Genomic DNA, 6,300 nt, shown 5'->3' with positions numbered 1-6,300 from the left:
TGGAACATTTTTGGACGAACCCAATGTTTGATATGCACACTGTCTTCTTCTACTTTGTATGATTTTGTTTCTAATTCCCGGTTTCGTTTCTAATTGCCGATTGAACTTCAATTTATCAGATTGGAGAAGATTTGGGCGGTTGATCTGGTGGAGCACGACAAATCTGTGCCGTTTTGGTTGTGACACTACGGAGTCGATGGCGCATCCATCTCCCATGGCTTTTGGCCCAACTGCAGAGTAAGATAGGCTTCGAACTGCGGGCCAGAGTAGAAAACTTCATGGGCTTCAGGCCCAACTTAGATGAGCCGGCGAGAGGCCTCATTGGCCCAGAAGCGTGCCCCATATAAGAGAGGTGGTGGCCCAAGGACCGTCGCTAGAAACTCTTCCTGGCGCCCATGGCACCCCACACAAAGCATTGATCCTGCTTGCACCACGAAGCGAATCCACATCCTTAACACTTTCTATAAATCGATGACGACGATGACAATGGAGGTTAAATCTTTGCAACCTGTTTATTTGGCACCAAACATTTTACTTGCGGTACCGGCTTGGACCAAGGGAGAGCATAGGTTTGGGAAGCATAGGGAATTTTGGATGCTCGTCCTCTTGCGAGATCATGGAGTTGCAGAGTTCACCCTTTCCCCTGACCGAAAATAGAAGTGCAATTAGCTTTTAGGCGTGTACAGACATGCTGCCATATTTGAAATTTTCTCAATCTGTTTGTGCATTTGCCATTTCTATTGGGTTTCATCTCTAGCTAAAAGGTTTGTTGTTGTTGGTAGCATTATCTTTATGGCTGGTCATTGGGAGTTAAACCTAATGAGAATCCTGACCTAATTCGAACCGAGGAGAAAGTTGACATTGCTTTGAAAAAGTTGGACCAACAAAGCGATGACATTAAAAAAACTCTTGGCTCTTGCCGAAAGTAGAAAAACTTATTGGGGCTCTGTGACCATATTCGACCGTAAACTGTGAGTATCAAGAGGACCAAATTGTTTCATTAGGCCGTGACCATATGCTGCCATATTCGAGTTTTTCTCAATCTGCTGCCTGCTGTTATGCATCACTCTACTGAACCTAGTTGTTGTTTCTCAAAGAAGTCGAGTGAAATATCTTGTGAACAAATAGGCAACACTCTTTTCCTATTCTGTTCTGTTATTTCGATTTGGATCAAGCTGGGTGTAAGAATAATCTGAATTAGCTAAAGAGATTTCTTCATCTTGCTCACCATTGCACGGTGGCTCGCTAATGAGCGTTAATATGCAATAGTATCTGGTCTAATTCATCCAAATGCTGTGGCAAGGAGTTTCTCAGATTATCGTTTCATTCAGGAGCTTTAGCTTTTCGGAAGCTACAAGCTGAACCCCAGCCTCCACTTTATGAGATTAAGTTATGGTTATAAGCTGTCATCAACTTACCACTGTGCTTTCTTATGCAAAAGAGAGAATTAATTGAATGGACGCTTTGAAGTCAGTAGGGAGAAAGTTCAAAGTGAGATGCCAACTCTGGCATTCTAGTACAGTTTTTTTAATGGAAAATTATAGTACAATTTCACTTTTTATAGCTAGTACCGTGTTTGTTTGGCAGCATCTTGTAATTTGGGTCCACAAACTATAAATGTTGGGAGTATCTAGACAGCATTGCTCTTGCTTGCACCACGCAGCAAAGGCTTGTCCATGGCACAATAAAACGTCAACTGCTGCAACACCACCAGCAGCAACAGCAACAACAGAGGTTAAATCTATGTGACTTGTTTGTTTGACACCATGAATTTTTCTTCCATTATCGGCTCGATCCGAGTGAGAGCAAATACAAACCATAGGTTTGGGAGGCATAGGGAATTCTAACTGTCCGTGAACGTAATTTGGAGGTTCAATAATGTGGGCGCTTGCCCTTGCGAGGTAACAGAAAGTGTAGGTGTACACATATTGTGCTAGAGTTTCTCTCACGCTGCTGCCTCGTGTCATGAATCACTGTGTAGCTGATGAATTCAGTTGTCCTTACTTGAAGAAGTCAAGTGAAAATCATGTTTTGAAGCAGTAAAGCAAGTGATAACACCACTCACATGACAGAATCTTCAGTTATTCAAAATTTACTAGGAACTAGTTCTTCCAGGATTTTGCCTTCATCAATAATGCAACAAGCATACTACTGATCAAGTTAACCTGATTGTTTCTAACATGCTGAAACATTGTCTTCATTTCTCACTTCTGTTCCTCTACTACTACCACCTCCGTTCTCTTTTACTTGTCGTTTAGGATATCGACATGGTCTTCAACAAACATGTTTGATCATTACTTTTGACAACTACCTCTTGACAAAAGTTGATAAAAATTAGATGATATCAAAATATTTTTCATGATAAATTTACTAGTATTATTTTTATATGCCAAATTCTAATAGTTTTGTGTATATTAGTGGTTAAAGTTTCTAAAGTTTGACTGCACGTATTCTAGAACGATATCTATTTCAAAACGGAGGTAGTACTACAAGAACACTAAAGTTGGATTTTAGCATGACTGTCAGAATTAACCTGTTGGCGCATTCTTAATCTGAATGATTATGTAAACACAAACACAATAACCGATGCTTCACATTATTTACAGAGCGACATCTGTGATAACTAACCAAATCCTTGTTGTCAACGACTTTGTACCTACCGGCCCTAACACCAAGTGAAGGAGAAGCTGTTACGATCTGCTTGAAAAGCGTATCATTGATATGCTTGGCTCCTTCCTCCGTTTTGGCATCGTCAGATACTGAGATCCTCTCAGAATCGAGCGGAGCACCATCGAGGTCGTCACTCACTACAACCGCAAGTTCGCGAATAATCGCAATGCTATATATGATTGAGGGAGGCACTTGTATCTGCCCCGCGCCTCACAGAACAGCGCACGATTCCTCGAGCTTTTTGCAAGTTTATTACATGACTTTGTAGCCCTATTCATCATCAGGAATAACTATGGGCTTGTTCTATGTTCAGACTCGATCTGCTTCCATTGCATGTCGTACTGAATAACCAAGTATTTTGTTTTTTTTGAAGGGACTGCTAAACCACGTTGGCACTGCAAGTGTGATGATGAAAGACTGACGATCTGCAATGGATGAAACATTTTTGGATGAACCCAATGTTTGAGATGTGCAGTTTCTTCTACTTTGCATGATTTGTCAGTCAGATGTGTGCATGAGGTCAGTCAGGCTAAGTAGTGAAAATAATCATATGAGATCTGATTTCATGTATTTGCGGTCTAGATTCAATTCATAGTACGATACATGACAAAAATTATCATAAAAATTATAGTGGAGCTAAAGAAAATCATGTGTAAAAACATCTCAAGAGACTCCTAAACCTCACTCCCTATATCTCCGTATAGAGTCTTTCTAATAAAATTCACACACTAAATCTCTTTTATCTCCAACAAACTCTCTTCACACGATCCCTATATTCCAACAGACTCCTCTCTCTTCCCTCTTCTGTATCACCGACGTATGGACCCATCCTTATCTCCCTCCTACCTCCCTTTCATTTTTTTCTCTCTTCCTTAACTCTTCACGCCGGCGACAATGGCGCGCGGCCTCTGTTGAGCTCACGAAAAATCGAGACAAGAACTTTGATGCTTGATCCGGGAGTGGTAGCCGCGGCCGGGCCAAAGAGGTACCCCTGCCGAGCTCACGAAAAAACAAACGAAGAATTAGCACGGATTATTGTCGTAAGTTCTTGGATCCCCTGCTGTAGCCGCAGTAGGAGAGGTACCACTTGACGAACTTCTTCAGGCCGGAGTCGAGGTTGGTGGTCGTCTTGTACCCTAGCTGTTCCCTCGCGAGGGTGATGTTCGCGAGGGTGAAGGGCACGTCGCCATTGCCGGGTCGGAAGCTTAGGAGCAGAAGCAGACGAACCGAGTCGCGATGAGCAGAAGCAGACGAACCGAGTCGGAAGCGCAGGAGGAGGCGACGAACGAACGGAGCATGTGGGTTCAGTGGGATTGGGAGTACTGGTTCTCTATTTTTAGGAAGGATGGAGGGAATATTGAAAATCTCTAAATATTAGGAACTATATTAGTTATCTGTTGGAAAGAGTTTTTGAGACACAATCTATAAATTTAACTATAGTAAGTTATATAGGGTTTCTCTTAGAGATACTTAAGAAAAAAATAGATTGACATATATAATATTATGAATTGGGAGAGAATACAAGCCACAAGCATTTTTTTTTTCCTTTTGTGATTGCAGGTTTTGCAGCAGAATATCTGATCCTGTTTGTCTTGCAGACCCATCGTAGTACTACAATATCACAATTGGCAATGTCCAATCAGATGTGGACAGTGAGATTATGGTAATCCACAATCAGTGAACAACAATCCAGATCATGCTTAATCATTTTTTTTTTGACGAATCATGCCAAATCAGTTAATTATGCCCATTCCATATTCACTCCAATCTGTGCAAACTAAAATCACCGAAAACCAATGTAATCCATGCAAATTCACATGATGCTGCACGCCGCCGTCGGGTCCTCGTCGCTGAAGACCCGACAGCCTGGGTACCCGCACCCCGCCGGCGTCGACGGCATGGCGACGGCGTAGCCGTACACCCTGCCGCAGCTGCTGCACCTGCACCCCTCGTAGTACCCCTGGTAGCACGGCGCGCAGCATGGGCACCCGCACGGCCCCACCGGCGCCGCCGGCCACGACGGGATCTCCACCGTCGGCACCATGTACTCCACCGGCCCCAACGGCCTCATGAGCTGCGGCGGCGGCCTCTCCTTCACAACATGTGGCGGTAGTGCCACTACTGGAAAGTCCACCGACCGGCTTCTCCCTGGGCGGCGGCGACTGCGGCCGCGGCTCGAGTTCGGCCGGCTTGGCTTTCAGCTTCTTCTCCTCGATGAAGGCAGGCACCACCGCGGCCCTCTCCTTGTCAGGGGGAGCCGGCTGGGCCGGCGATGGAGGTGGCATCTCGGGCGCAGACGCCAACGGCGGTGGCTCGGGAGAGGGGGCCTTCTCCTTCGGTTTCTGTTTGCCATTGTTCACTGGAGCCGGCGCTGCTAGTGGTGGAGGCTCTGCCATCTTCTGCGGTGGCTTGCCGCCGCCGGCGTCCACGATTTGGATGTCCTTGACCACCTTGTCGCCCTTGCACCGGATCTTGCAGGCAAGCCTGTGCGGGTCGAACGGCCCGACGATGGTAATCGTCTTGCTCTTGTCGTCGTAGGAGATCGTCCTGATCCTCTCCGGGTCTGCATGCATGCACGAGCCCAAATTATGATCACGAATTTCACAGGAAACTCTAAAATTCTTCTTGTAAAATCACCACGCGCGCGTTGTAACAAAGCTAGATGTTCCAAATTATATATTTTTACCTTGGAGCTTGCATAGAATCTTGCGGATTTTCTTGTGGCACGGGTGGCAATCAAGGTCGACCTTGACGATTAGCATGGAGATCTGTGTTGACAGCAGCTAGCATTAGTGCAGTAAATATTTATTATTTTTACAGCACTGAAGTAATTAAAAGGGCATCAAAACTACTGGAAACATTGCACAACTCTGCCAAGTTCAACAAATGCGTTTTATTTTTTCCCTGCGGTTAGTAATATATAGTAGAATAAAATAAGCCAAGGACCAAAAAAAAAATCAGTAATAGCAGATATTTGTGATTTTCTATAATACAGGTAATTTAACAGGGTAACTCCCCCATCGTCACTTGAACCTTGATTTTTTTTTCATACACTTGAAATAACATATGACACTCGCATTATCTCTTGACAACGAAAAAGAGACCATAAAAGCATCTGACACTCAGGTATGCAATATGCTCTTGAACAGTTTGATTCTGAAATACAGTTTGGACATATTCCTACAGACGAAGCATATACGTGTGGAGATTTCTAGAATATATTCTTGGTTCGATTATTGCTCCTTTCATCGAATTCCTGAAGAACAGTTAGAGATAGACCAAGAATTAAGATCCATCCAAGCACAAACACACAATTGTAGAATGCAGAGCCCATGCCATCTTGCAATTTCGGAGAGAGAGAGAGACGTCACCTTCTCTGCCATGCTTTGGGTGTGAGGTCCTCCGTTTCTTACATGTAGAGAGAGAGAGAGAGAGAGAGAAAGAGAGAGAGAGAGAGAGAGAGATCAGTGCGAAGAGAAGATCGAGGAGAGAGAGAGGCGTGCCGTGTGAAGAGAGGAGGGGAGAGAGAGTGAGTTGCCGTATAAATAAGAAGTGGCCTGGCGCACACTGTCGGCCAAATCAGATCACATGGCCTCACGGTCTAAGAAGAACCATCCTTTGCTAACCTCA

The 6,300-nt window shown here is 44.4% G+C and overlaps 1 pseudogene; it reads right to left on the bottom strand.

Annotated features, from left to right (window-relative positions):
* Positions 1–4,483: 4,483 nt before the first annotated feature.
* LOC133887440 (protein PYRICULARIA ORYZAE RESISTANCE 21-like) lies at positions 4,484–6,092 on the bottom strand (annotated as a pseudogene).
* Positions 6,093–6,300: the final 208 nt, after the last annotated feature.

This window comes from Phragmites australis, chromosome 12 (genome assembly GCF_958298935.1).
Source record: "Phragmites australis chromosome 12, lpPhrAust1.1, whole genome shotgun sequence".
In the NCBI taxonomy this organism is placed as follows: Eukaryota; Viridiplantae; Streptophyta; class Magnoliopsida; order Poales; family Poaceae; genus Phragmites; species Phragmites australis.
Note: the sequence above shows the minus strand (reverse complement) of the source record. Positions and strands in the feature narration are given on the sequence as shown.